We start from the raw sequence: 15,571 nt of genomic DNA on the forward strand, positions 1-15,571 counted from the left end.
CATGTGGGATACGTCAGTGACCATCAAACACGTTACATTGCTTTCACCACCTCTTGCCACATACGCCTTTCCATGAGAAGGCTTTCTCACCTCATCATCTTCTGAGTCGATCGACCACACCTGTACGCCACCGAACTCGTCATCCTCTGCCGAACCCTGTACAATCAGAGCATTCATCGAAGGATTAGTAGCAACTTTCTTCCTCATAATCTCTTCCAGCTTTTTCATCAGGATTGCCTCTTCATCTTTCTCCTCATCTTTCTCTGCCATTTTCTTTAGAACACAATCTTTTGAATAATGATTCTTTCCTCCACAGTAATAGCAGCTGACACCAGAATCTCCTTCAACCTTCGCCTCTTTCTTTGGTTCCTCAGTCTTCGGCTCCTCCCTTACTTTTTCAGAACTGTAACTTCCCTGCCAATTTCGGTTCTTATTGGTAGGAAACCTCTTCTTGATGAACCTTTTTGGATTGGACACCATCATAGCATAATCTTCTGAAGTAAGATCGTAGTCCTCTAGGTTCAGATCTTCATCTTCTACTACATTCTTGCTTTTGGACAGGGGGCCAAGGACCCCAAGTTTGAGACCACATTCTTCTCTTGCATCACTATCTTCTCTTGGGATTTTAGAATTCCCACCAGTTTCGCCAGCGAATATGACTTGAACTACTCGTGAGCTTTAACTGTAGACACAACAACTCTCCATTCGGATCTTAAGCCATTCAAAAAGGTTACCTTCTGTTCAATCAACTTCCTTTCGATATCATGTTTGATCATCTTGCTAAGAAGATGATTGAAGCGATCAAACGTCTCAGTGATGGACTCATCGGAATTTTGCTTAAATTCTCTAAATTCATAAAAAAGCAAGGTCTGAATAGAGTGCTCCAAATCTTCATCTGTGGAATACATCTCTCGCAGCGGATCCCAGATTTCTTTAGCGGTACTGTAGGAACTCACCAACCTAAACGTGTCAGACTGAAGAGCGAATCGGATCAGTCTTAAAACTTTGATATTGCACTGAAACTTCTCCTTTTCGTCTTGAGCAATGTCTTTTACATCTTTTAACAGATCATTATACTCTTTCTGAGTTTTAATGATTCTTGATGTTCCTGAGTGAGCAAATGGTCCAGACACAATAGCTTCCCATATAAGATACCCATTATCTTCAGATCCGATAACATAGTCTTCAAAATGATGCGCCCAAACTTCGTAATCCTGGGTGTAAAGAATAGGAATCTTTGTTGTTGATCCAATACTGTTTGAGATGTTGATAGAATTAGATTGAGAATCGTCCATGCTTGATCGTTTTACCTGTTTGAAAGATCAGACTTGTAATATGTAATATTAGGGAAAAATGAATAAATACTAAGATACGTCAATTATGGAGTGACGGCTCAATAAATATCAATTAATGCGGAATGAACCCTAATCACTTCTTTCACAGAAGAGATGTGTATGAATTACACAGCCTCCTGCTCTGATACCAATTGATGAGTTTATAATACTCTTGATCGATTAGATTTTTTAACAGGCAAATCAAGAAAGTAACAACAGTATAACAAAAACACAAGAATGGATCTGAATGAGTCGAATGATTCTATTAACTCAATCCTCAGCAGAGCTCGACGAAGAACTTCTGCTGTAGAGGATTCTGGGGTAACAAAAGATAAGAATGTAAAACGCTTATAAAAATCTCTATCCAATCTTTTCTTAAAGAATGCATGCAAGCATCTATAAATAATAAACCCTACAAAGAACTCACGGATGGACAGGCCCATACCAGAGACAAAACTGGACTAGCTAACGAGCCCAAAGACGCAACACTAACTGGACCTAACACAACTTCCAATCAAATCAGTCAATATTGATTTCAAAAGCAACTTAATCTTAATCGATTTTATGATTAAACAAATTATAGAAAATCGATTCATAAATGAAGATTCCCAAATACTTCTAATCGATTAGTAAGAAATTTTGAAACAAAATCGAAACGTTTAAGAACGATGACTACAACGAGAGTGTTAGGTCCAAATAAGGATCTTTACCAGCAATCAAGCATCAAACAATCACAAAATAAGAACAAGATGTAAAGAAATCGAGCTTGCACACATTTATATTCAATAAATCGTCAGGTACAACTTGATGGACTACTTTGCAATCTTTATCGCATCAACTACCAAAAAATACCAACTCCTCCACTATTTATACTTGACTAGACCGCAAACTGAGTTTGCGACCGTAAACCCTGTTTACGGTCGTGAACACACAAAATCACCAAAATGGAATAAACAAATCATAAACTGTATTACAGACTCATTCCAAACAAAATACACTGAAAGCCTAGACCAAACCATTAACTAGACTCTTCAATCTACCCCTTGGTTTGGTGCTAGCTTGGACTCAGTTGTCGACCACCAGTACATCGCACTTTCCCATCGCTTCGTTCCACATTTTCTTCTCTTTAATTGCAGCCACCACCGAAGTGTATTCTTTTGCAGCGGGCTCAAATATATCTTCAGCACCACAATCTGATGAGCAGCAAGATAATGAATGTCCCGCTTGCCAAATTGAAGTAAATCCCTTTTGTCATACAGACGGATGCAATCTTCCTTAAGCTTGATGACAGCAGCATCTGTGGATTCATCATACACCCAATATTGCATGGATGCGAGAGAACCATCTGAATAGTTTTGAAGAACAGGAACGTGCTTAACTTGAGCAGTAGCAGGCCACATCACTGTCCGAAATGGCTGACTTGTTTTGGGATCAATGACCTTTTTGTGGATCTTGACAAAAGACTTTGCAGTCTTCATTGACGGAAAGCCCTTGCCCACTTGATCTTCAAATAAGGATTTGAACTGAATCGCCCTGGGATTGCCTGATGGATTTGAGAAAGGAGCATTTGACAACTCAATAAGATCAATCTTAGTAAAAGAATGAAAGTCGTGAGCATCTTTGTACTGTTTTTTGTTGCCGCTCTTTCTCCTCACCATAAACATATTCATGGTGTCATGGAATCCCCACGAGATGATTCCAGACCTATAGACATACATATCTCTGAAACGATGCACGCCCAGATCCATAATGGTGATCTATTGACTATCCCATGGTGATTTATGATCTACGCTCCTTTTGAATAGCAATTGACCTTTGTCAGTAGACTTGTCCACTTTGGCGCGTTTCAATGCTGCTGCAGTTGGAGCTTGAGCCGGTTCCTTTTCAAAACGGTCCTCGATGATGGTGGTTCTGGTAGGTTGAGGAACAATGGGAGCATCTTGGTTGGGAAGATAAATCTGTGGCTCGTCAACGGATGACTTGAATTCATCGCCAAGTTTAACTTCCAACCTTTTCTTCAAATCGTAGTAGCTGGCGGTCAACAGGCCAAAATGTGTCCGAAGATCTGTAATGTACTTTGTCTTTAGAACTTTATCTTCATTAAGTTCTGCCACTTGAATATTAAGCTCTGTGTTTTCAGTTTGAAGGTCTGCGACCTTGATAACTAGCTCAATATTTCTCTGATTAAGAGCAATATTCTTCTGATTCAGTACGTCGATTTGTTTCTGGAGTCCAAGAAGTGAGGGAATCTCTTCTCCTGAGCTGTCACCCGAATAAAAATTCCTTTGCCGCGTGGGGGTGGTATAGAAAATTATTCTTCTGCCAGGAGCGTAGCTAGCTTGACCAAGGCAGCATCATCCTCTGTCTTGGGAGGAGAGAAACCTGTTGGGAATGAAGAGCCACCAGCTTCATAGAGAGTACTAGGACCTTCACTGATGGGTTCGGTAGAGACTATGGCAGGTGTGGTTGTTGGTGGAGTTGTAACACTTTGAGTTGCCAGTCTAAGGACGAGTATGCGTCTTTTACTTGGAGGAGGAGAGGCTTGAGTAGTGGTGTGATCACTTTCCACTGGCTCAGATGTAGGTAAGACAACATCAAGGGGCGGAATCCCTGATACTGTCACCATAGGAGTTGCTATTTTTGCTGATAGATTGGTAGGAGTAGGAGTGGCTTTAAGAACATCTCCTTCTTCCCTTGTCTCTGTTGCCGGATGAGCAACTTCATCTACATTATCAAGCAACTTGTCGAGACTCTCTCCGGTAATGAAATCTTCATTGCTACCGAAGTTTAAGGAAATTTCATCATTATCGAATCCTGTGTGGTCGAGATCTTCATACACTTCTATCTCAGCCCCCGACCCCTCATTGTAATCCCCTTGAACCTATACCGACTGCAATTCGTGTTCCTCGGCGACTTGGGCATTTGCAGCTGCAATTTCATCGGCATCCTGATCTGAAACAGAGATGACATCATCAGAAACAACCCTTTTAGTGAAAGTGGGCTCAGATGATGCTTTATCAGATGCTGCATGAGACTCGGAAGATTCATCAAGCTCAGCAAATTTCTCGAACTTCACTAAAGGATGTAATCCTTGGAAAACGACCTTGCTCTTCCGATTTTGTTTGATGAGACCAACAGTGTGAGGACCCAAGGATTTTATGTCCATCTTTTCACCATCCTTGACCATATATGGAAATTGATCGTCGATGAACGCTTGAATAAACCTCAGATATAACAAGAATGCATCTCTGGTTCCCCGGGTCATGGCATTTATGTTCACCAAGAACTCATCAAGAATAAACTTTGAGAAGTTGAATTTAATGCCAGCAGCCAAAGAGACAATCGCCCCTGTGTTTCTGAGAGACATTTCATTAGCTCATGATCTCCTACTTGAGATGCAACTCACGAATACATGTGCCAGGAATCGCCAGTAAGGAGGCAAGAGCTTTTTCACTATGGGAGGGTAGGAACCGTCGTATCCCATCCTCTCAAGAATCTGTTGTACATCAACAATCCTAATTTCAGTAGGAAAATTGGATTCATCATTGACCAACAGAGTATCTCTGATGTACTGCTCTGTGATTCTAATCTTGCAACCTTTAACCATAGCTTCGATCGACATCTCTCCATTGAGTTTTGACAATTGCCAGGTTGTGCATGTCTGCAAACTTAAGATTCACCATTGATCTGCACTAAACAGGCCAAGTAAGAAAACAAAGTATTTAACAATTTAAAGCTTTAAGTTTTCTTAATTAAACAATTTTATTTTGGCATTTAAAAATTAGTTTGACTACAAAAGATTAGAGTTTAAGGACAAAATTAGTCAAACAGGGTTTACAGTCAGAGTTGGTCATCTAACCGTAAACAGAGTTTACGGTCAAAAGGCCAAACCGAGTTTACGGTCGTAAGGCCAAACCGAGTTTGATTCTCGATCATTACAATGAACCTTTTGATGAGGTCAAGAATCCCAGTTTTGTTGGACATAAAGAAAACCCAAGTGAACCGAGAGTAGTTGTCTATCAAAACGAGGCAGTATGAATTGCGATTGATGCTGAGAATGTTAACCGGACCAAATAAATCCATATGTAATAGCTCGAGCACGTGACTAATGGAGTTGATTTGCTTTGGAAGGTGTGGTTTCCGATGATGTTTTCCTTGAGCATAGGAAACACATTTTTCAAATATAATGAAATCTATGACAGGTAGACCTCGGACCAGTTAGTTCTTTGCAAGCCGATTCAGGTTCTTTGCATTAGCGTGACCGAGACGACGATGCCACAACATCGCATTTTGTTCTGAGACTTTGGAGAATAGGCAAGTGACTTCGTCGGGGATATTACTGTTCATGTCTATGATGTAGGCATTCCCATCCCACTTCGATTTTACAAGAATCCACTCTTCTGGAATGACAACACCTGGCTTTAAGATCAGACATTTATTATCTGTGAAATGAGTTGAATATCCCTTGTTGCAGATCTAGGACATGCTCAACAAGCTGTGTTTTAATTCAGGGGCATAGTTAATATTCTCAAAATTCAGCACTCCATTTGAAACTGTTCCCTTTTGAGTTATCTTTCCTCCTTCGCCTCCCGCAAAAGAGACATATCCCGCATTAAATGTCTGAATGTCGTGCAATTGGGATATATCTCCGGTCATGTGCCGGGAACAGCCGCTATTGACATACCAGGGTCTGACGACATTCCTCCGCAACTATCCCTGCATAATGAGCGGAATTATTTAGATTTGGGAACCAGGTCATCATAGTCCTGGATTGACCCTTCACTTTCACAGATTTTTCATTTGATTTTTTATTTGATTTTTCTTTTTCATGAGATTTCAAGGTAAATGGTGACTGATCTGAATTCAGTTTTTGTATCCACTGAAAGTTAGGTTTCGAAAATTTATTAGTTTGCTTCGAGCCGGTGGATTTTCTACTCGAAGAGTTTGAAGATCCGTTCCTGCTTTTTGACGAAATCAACTTAGGCTTAGCCTAAGTGGATTTTGGCAAACTATTGTTGAATTTATGAAAAACTTGTTTATTCTTTTGAAAATTGGCCATTTTCTTGTTTGGTTTTGTATTTAAGTCACCATTTCGAGAATGAATTCTGGGGAATGTTCTAGTTAAAGATTGTCCCCGAAATTCATTCTCTCCTCTTCTTGATGTGTGAGATACAAACATTCGGTTCAAATAGTTTCTTGCAATATGTCCATCAGTGCCACAGTTAAAACAGGTTTGTTTCTTATCAATGATTTTGGCACTGCAATTGACAGATTTCTTTCTTTTATTGTTATTTCCAACACTTTCACATTTGCAAGAATGATCACAAGATTTTGAAGCAGATTTGGAAGGTGTGAAAACATTTGAATCAGGCACATTATTATCAGTTGCAGTATTATCATCAAAGTAAACAATACCACCAGACACAAAGGTTTCTAATTTCAAGTTTAATGTGGACTCATTACATAAACTAACACCTAAATTTGACACATCATTATGACTAGACTCAAGAACACCAAACTTTTTTATCTCTTTGCCCCCCTAAGCTATGGACTTATCTGCACTCAAATTGGAAACGTCAATACTCAAAACCTTATCATTTGACTGTATTGCTTGCTCAAAAGATGACTTTCCATATACCATGTAACATTCTCTGTCAATTTCTTCTTGAGACAAGGGAATAGCAGTGTAGTTGTGATTGAAGGTAGGGGACACTCTCAAATCCTAATCCAACTTTTATCTGATTTCCATGAGTGATATCTCTCCAGTGCATTTGTCCTTCAATCATTTTTGCAATTGTTTCAATTGACCCATCATATTTTTTAAAATTAAATTTAGCATTTTCACAACGTGTTTTCAATGAGTCAAGTTCAGTGGACACAACTTCAAATTTTTGTTTGAGATGGTCAAAGTTCTCACATTTGTTGTTGTAGTCCTCTTGCAATTTCCTAATGTCCTTTATTTCTCACATTTCCTAGTTGGTTATTTTATTCTCGCAAATATTTAATAGTTTTTGCACAAGATGGAGGGCAACCAGATTCACTTACCTCGGGCTTGGATGAATCAGAAGTAGTCTGCACCATAAAGGCAAACTGGAGATTCATCATATCTTCTTCGGGATCTGCCTCCATCTCTTTCTCCTTGCAATCCTTGATCTAGGACAGAAAGGTACTTTCAGGTCCTGAGATATTCAGGGCTTGAATTTGATCTTCCCAATCAAAAGATTGTGCCACCATTGCTAGATTTGCAGGTTGGTTAGTAGATGAGGATCCTTTGTTGTTGCGGTGGACATAGGTAACTGGCACCACTGTTCGATCGGCATTTTCCCTTTTTTTAGGCTTTGGACACTCCCTAGCAAAATGCCCTGGCTCATGGCAATTGTAGCAGCGAATTTTGCCTTTGTTAAACCCAACCTTTTTGTCATAATTCACTGAGACATTCATGTCCTAGGATTTTGGAAGAGAGTTTAACAATTTCTTGTTGATTTCTGACCTTGTTACTCAAACACCTGCATAACTCATTTCTGTAGTGAGAGTAATGAACCTTTGGAGGTGATTCTCAAGAGTTTCGCCTAGGACATAGTTGAACATGTTGAACTTTTGTCGAAGCATGTTCTGACGACTCTGCTTCATATCCTCATTACCCTCATAGACTTCGATTAGAGCTTCCCAAAGTTCCTTTGCATATGTATATTCACGGAAACCCTGAGCAATTTTTGGAAATAATGCCATTGTAAGCCTAGCAAGGGATTTTTCCTGTTCTTCAACTCTTTCGAAATCCTCATCCATATAGTTTTCAATTTGTTTGTCGAAAATGACTTCATCCACTACTGTAGTGATGCGAATTGATCCTCTAAGTATACTGCGCCAAATCTTGAAGTCTTTCATTTTAATATACTTTTCGATTTGGTATTTTCATTCTGGAAATCCTTCAGCATTCAAGAGTCGACGAATCCGAGAAGTTGTTCCCATGATGGAGTCAAGTTCTTGATGTATTGTCATGCTTTGAGATTCCATGTGAAATTAAATCAATTTAAAATGACAAAGGTGTTTAAGGTTGATGAGTTTACGACCGTAAACTGGGTTTACGGAAACTTTGTTTACGGTTTACGATTTTGCTGTTTACAACTGTGTTTATGCTTCATATGTTTACGGTTTACAAGGTTGAGCAATTTACGGTTTATGTGTTTACGGTTGATGAAGATTCAGAGTTTACGGTTCTTCAAGATCTTGGTTTAACAACCGTAAATAGAGTTTACGGTTGGCGGTAAACTCCTAGAAAGCCTTCAGAAACACGTTTTTTCAGTAGATTCAATTCCCTTGACAACTAAAACACTAAAAAGACAGTCTCGAACAATAAGAATATCGGTTGGAACAACCCAAAAGTCGATTGATGAAGCTTTAACACCGGTCTTGAGCTCTGATACCAATTGTTAGGTCCAAATAAGGATCTTTACCAGCAATCAAGCATCAAACAATCGCAGAATAAGAACAAGATGAAAAGAAACCGAGCTTGCACACGTTTATATTTAGTAAATCGTTAGGTACAACTCGATGGACTACTCTGCAATCTCTATCGCATTAACTATCACAAAAGACCAACTCCTCAACTATTTATACTCGACTAGACCGCAAACTGGGTTTGCGACCGTAAACAGGGTTTACGGCCGTAAACCCTGTTTATGGTTGTGAACACACAAAATGAACAAAATGGAATAAACAACTCATAAACCGTATTACAGACTCATGCCAAACAAAATACACTAAAAGCCTAGACCAAACCATTAACTGGACTCTTCAGAGAGAGTACAAATCCGTGATGCAAATGATGAAGAACAATTAATATGTTTCGAACTGATTTAATTGAATCATTAGGCTTAATCATGAACACTATTAGTTAATTGAATGGGCTTGATGAATAGTGAAGCATGAGATTTTAAAATTGGGCTTGAATTTCAATTGAATGAACACTAAAATAATTTTGAGAAATAGCTTTTGATTTTTGAAATTTTGATCTCAAGAAAAATAATTGGATCAACAATGTTGTTGAAACGGATTTGATCCAATGAGAAATCGATCAAAAATCAAAAAAGCTTAATACGAATCGAAATCATGGAAGTTTTGGAATCTATTTGAGAATTTGTGATACCTTTTTGAAGATCCGAGTTGCATTTGTAACGAACGAATCAAATTAAGAAGATCTTGTTTCTTTTGTTGGAACGAGCAAATCTCCAATTTGAGCATTATACCACCCACTATGCGTGTTGTACATCTCGTTCTACATGTTATTTGTACCCTTCAATGATCCAAGAACATCTTCATAAGAACGATCAAAACTTTTGGGTTTTGACTTCAAATTCAATGCAACACTTGGAGATTGTTGCTTTGGAACCCAAATTTGCTTAACAACAACCCTTGATGATTTTTGTGAGTAAACCTGCTTGTTTTTGCATTTAATCTTCTTCTTATTTTTATTCCTCATCTTTTTGCATCTTGAAGATTTGATTTCACGAACAAACCCACTTTCCATAACTTCAACTTTGTAAGTTTGAATAAAATATTTTGGAGTTTGATACTTGTGAATTTCTTAGATTACCCACTTTCGATAAGGAATCATTCCTTCAAATGAATCACAAGAACACAAAATTTCATCAACTTGAACTCCAATCAAGCAAAAAACTTTTTCAGATTCATGAGAATAAACTTGAATCTTCTTATCATGAACTTCAAGAACATCACATTGAAATCCATAGTCTAGAACTTCAACAAACTTAAGATAAAGAAGATCATTCAGGTTTTCAATAAGAGAAATGAAATTCAATAAGAGAAATGAAATTCTTATCAAACAAATCTCTTTATTTTCCTTTCTTTTTATCTCTCTCAGATATCAATTTATTGTAAATTTTAGTCAACCATTTAATCTTCGAAAGTGGTTGAAAAATCAATCCTCCATGATCATCCTTCAAACCTCCATAAGAAATCAAAGTATCCCATGAAATCATCATGCCTTTCAATATTAATCGAACGAATTGTTCTAAACTGACCGTGTATTTGACATATTTAACGATCAAATCCAAGATACATATTCCGAGTGCACCATTTCCACCATCTTTGATCAATTGATAATAACTTGTGTTTTTGTGGAGAGAGAAAGTGATTTTGAATGTGTTTTCTAGAGAGAGAAAGTAAAAATCACTTGAATTCTAGTGAAGAAAATCAAATTATGAATAGCATCAAATATGAATTTGATATCTAGAATCCAAACTCTCTAAAACATGAAGATCAAAGATCAAAATGAAGAATCACCAAATCTAGAATGCCACCATGGATGAATTCTTGATCCAATCAAGAATACCCGCTCTGATACCAATTGTAGTGGAAATTATGAGCTCTGATACCAATTCTAGTGGTGTTGATTATGATGAAAAATGCAGACTATGAAAGATATAGTGAATCATCATACAAATCGTGAACACATGGAGTAAATAAATTAGGTTTCAAGCTCTCATTAGTTTGGTTAGAACGAGTACAAATGGGTTGCTAGTTTCTCTCTCTAAAACTAACGCTCTCCAAATGGTTCATTACATAATAGGAGTCACTCACTTCCTATTTATAGGAAAAAGACTCAACCCATTTACACATACAAGAGGGTAAGCACTAACACTCCACATCCAAGCGTGACTTTGCACTCTTAGAGAAGATCAAGATATGAAGTAGCCATGCAGATAGTATCATGTGGTGTAGCCTATTACTGGTATAGTATAGGTTGAACTTGATCACCTATTTAATCGTTTCAAGAAATAATACAAACCTTGGTTATGTTATTCGATGTGTTAAATGACTATGCAAAATTCTTGTATGGTGACTTGCAAAACTACAAGACAATACTTGGGACAAGTATGAGTAGATGTGAAAGGTAGTAGAGGCCTATACTACCAGAAGCACATGACTCACACTTAGATCAGGGAAAGTCACAAGGTTACTAAGGCACTAGAAATTGATTACATTTTGTTCATGTTTGTCGTTACCATCGTTTCGGTAATAACTAAGAAAATCAATATTATTCTGACCCTAGTGGTTATATCAAATCGACTTCGGCTAAGATATGTATTCTACGTGGTTCATAGAACCAAGATCAATGTAGCATCTTTCTTAAGCCAGAAGATTGAATTGAAAGATAATCGAAGCGATCAACAGAAGTATTTCAATCGTTGTTAAAGAAAAAAGCTTGTAGCTAGAAGTGCTACATGCTAGAAAGTGATTATATCACATTAGAACATGAAGGAAGGTATATTCCAATATGGAATTTGACTCTAAAAGACTTGAGTCTAAGCGTTGCATCATATGATGAGAGGTCATTAGAACATGACACATCGATATATTAAGGTAACCGAATGAAAGAACTTATCTTAAGTACAAAGAGAAAATGCAATGAGAATCGAGATTGTAAATCGAAGGTTATAATTTAAAGTCCAACATAGTATAAAGAGCAAATGCAAGATTGAGCATCGCCAACACTTAACAAGTCTATGAGTTAGATACTCATTTGAAAAGACATAAGAGTTAAGGTTATTACCTATGATGAAAAGATAATGTATGGAATCATTATACAAGCCCTATTTTGATGATGATTCCAGGACGTAATCATCCTAAGGGGGAGATAATTGTAATGCGCGCAGATTCACGCTAGTCAATTTAGAGACAATAAGCATGAAAATGACTTTTTGATGGAAGATTATATATAACGAATAATCTTAACTAGGTTATAGTGTATGTCATAAAGGCTTCGTACATATAAAGAACGTTCAAATCCAAGTTATAACGAAAAAGTTATGACCCATCGAAGTTTTATGGCTAAACCGACACGGCACCGCATAACGTAAAAAGGGAATTTTTGATAAACTACTTTTTAGCCTTAGAGATCTAAATGAAAGTTGTAGTATACATTAAACCGAGAGCGTGCATAAAAAGAACATCAAAATTTGACTCCTTATGAGGAAGTTAATGTTTTTCTAAGATTTTGCATGGCAGTATATAGCCCGAAAATCGAATATCAGATCGAGCGATTTGAAGCCGAACAATGTAAATGAGAATGAAAGATCTCATTAATAGGAGTTCAACAATAAAAATATAGTTGAAAAAGGAGTTCGTATGTAAAATTTATGAATTTTACAAGGTTGTTAACAGTGTAATCTTCTCATACTGTTAAATTTAAAATCGATTGAGAATTAGCCGATGGAGTCAAAAAGAGAGTTGTAGATCTTGTCAATACATACATGTGGATACAAAGAACGGCGAAACTGGAGCTCGTATGTGAATGTTACAAAATTTAGAAGTCGGAAGGGTGATGCTACGAAAGGGGTGACGTGGCTTAATCTGGAGCATTGCTTCCTCCCCACGTTTTGTCACCAAATGGTGACACTTGCACTCAACTCGACGAGTTGGAGGTTCAAACTCGCCGATTTGGGCCATTATTCAGCCTATAAATACCATGCAAAGGTCACCCGTTTTCCTCACACCATAAACCTTCTCTGTCTCTCTCTCTCTCTAACTTCTCTCTAAACTTTTCCTAAAGCCCAAGTAACTCCTAATTGCAATAGGATAGGCCCGAAGTGCTAGAAGGCTCTGAGAAGAAGAGCTTTCGGCTTGCAAGTTCTGCCCCCGCAGAACTCGCTTCCTAGCCTAACCTCCCAGTAAGTGAGTTATTGGTACCCTACTTCAAGTATAACTTATGTTTAAGTTCAATATCGTTTTTATGAAATTATAAATAAGAAATTTATAATTAAATATAATATACAAAGTGTTATTATAATATCTTTCTGTTGGGTTTTATGTACTGTAGCATCCTATGGTGCACATAAAACCCTAATGCCTTGGATCTAAGTTTTCTCTAATTATACATGCAACAAAATCATCCAAAGCATTACACCTATAACTAGCATACAAATGAAGATATACAACATAAAAAAAATTAGTTGGAAGATTACCTCTTTGTTGTAGCTTGTAGAACGTGGCCTTTTAGAGCTTAGCACCCCAAGTGTGATGCCTCAAACACGTCACAAACACCATGAACAAGTGGAAGATGATGAGAGAGACATTAGGAAGCTCAAAATCGGCTAGGGTTTAACCTTAGGAGTCTTAGTGCTGATTTTAGCAAGCTAGGGGTTTTATTTGTAGTTTGGAATTCCTAGGGTTTTAACTTGTAAACCCTAATCCACTAAGGCTTTTAATCCAATAACTTATTATCCTTATGGACTAACTCTTCATTGACTCTCATAAAGATTTAGTCCATTCCTAATCAATATAGATCATTACCCAAGCTATAAATATCACTGATTCACATAATCAGTCCCTGTAAATTTAAGTAGCCTCTTTTGATCACTAAATTAATTCCCAATTAATTCTTGATCAATACCAATTAAATAATATGATTTCTCAGTTAATATATTATTCTGATAATATATTAATAAATCACAAATGACCTCTTTCTCAAATATCTATCCTTTCAAATTGTTCTGATGAAGGCAACCTGAAATGGACCATGCTGCTCTCAGGTCAAGTACATACCAATTATAGTATCCGCTTAGGCACCTAATCCAACAGTCTCCCACTTGGATAAGTATAATAACTATTACTGCAAGTACGACTTGAAAAACCAACCAGCAATCGTAGCTCTCAAAAGCCGCTGTCGAACTCTAACGCATCCATTAGATAAGGGGGCATATATTCCTCCATTCTGTAACATATCGTGTGAACTGAGATATGGATTATAATCATTCTCTTTGTTCATGTGTTGTTTCCCTATTTCCGATTTTTGATGACTGACTAATTGAAGAAATCAAATCAGTTCAGGCTTGGCCAAGCGCTTAGGGTGTCATCACTAAATCATCGAGGGGCCGACAGATCCCTTTTAGGGTAAAAGGAACGGATAAACTTTGACACATTTGCTTGCTCTATTTACTCATCAAATCACACACAACAATACGTTTGATAACACCAAGTTACTGGTGCGTTCTCATATCATCAGTATGCAACCAACTTTTAAACTACAACTCACATGTCTTGGTTTCAAGAATATAAGATATTATCGTCTCATGATCACTCGTGATAAAATCCATGAAGTGATTCAAATGAGCATGGATTTGATCCAATACTCAAATCTCATTACAAGTGTACTCATGAGTATTGCAACAAACTTGTGCTATATCTAACACTTTAGATAATATACAGTCGGATCCATGACAGTCTTACCTCATTACTTACTTCCAAAGTATGATTGACTGCGGATGTTTGAATAACCTAGTTATCCGGGAAGTAAAACATGCAAAGTGAAACACAAGAATAATCGAATCCAATATGGTTTCAAAACTTTTGAATATAAATAAAACACCTTTTATTTAATCACCATATTGATAACACATTATTCAATGTATAATGTTTCGATTAATCAACATAATACTTGAATTAAAACAATAGTTATCCCATGCTCCAAGCATGCACACTATGTTTATATATGGTCCCTACTTTGTGAAAGAGATCAATTGAAAACATTTCAATGATGCTCATTTCACAATTCCAAATCCTTATTACTTAGTGTATTAATACCTAATTCTTGCCAATATAAGAATTTGTTAGATTCTAAACTATAATGCAATGTATATTTTGTAATGTCGAGGTACCAAAGTCACAGAGACGTTTCCAACGATATTACAAAACTTTCCATTAGAGACTGATAACAAAACAATCCCGAGGAAGCGAAGTCTAAAATTCAAAGTACATTCCTTTGAACATCCTTCTTGTATAAAGGTTTCTAACCTACACATAGTTTCATAATATCCAACTCCCATTATAGAAACATTTTCATATTTTCCATGTGACAATCCTATCTATTCATAATCATGTCAATATGGTCTATCCATTGCTATACTTCCAAGTGTCCATAAGAAACCAATCTTTAGCGAACCTTGGATTGTCCTTAACAACTTTGGTAATATACGGTTATGGTCCATTTTCCTTCTTAATGCCCTAGGCATTTGGAAACCTCATAACACACAAATATTATAGCATATGCAATCCATCCTATACCGGAAGCATATGGGACACGATTCATAATGTCTTACATAAAGACATGATAGTTTTACAAGTCTTTTGCTATAGCATTTCCATATATAGAACTTCCTCATGTTGAATCATTTCATCATAACATTCATATATGTTCATGATTAAATTCTATTAAAATC

The sequence above is a fragment of the Lactuca serriola genome, chromosome 7 (assembly GCF_051521515.1).
Source record: "Lactuca serriola cultivar US96UC23 chromosome 7, Lser_US96UC23_V15, whole genome shotgun sequence".
In the NCBI taxonomy this organism is placed as follows: Eukaryota; Viridiplantae; Streptophyta; class Magnoliopsida; order Asterales; family Asteraceae; genus Lactuca; species Lactuca serriola.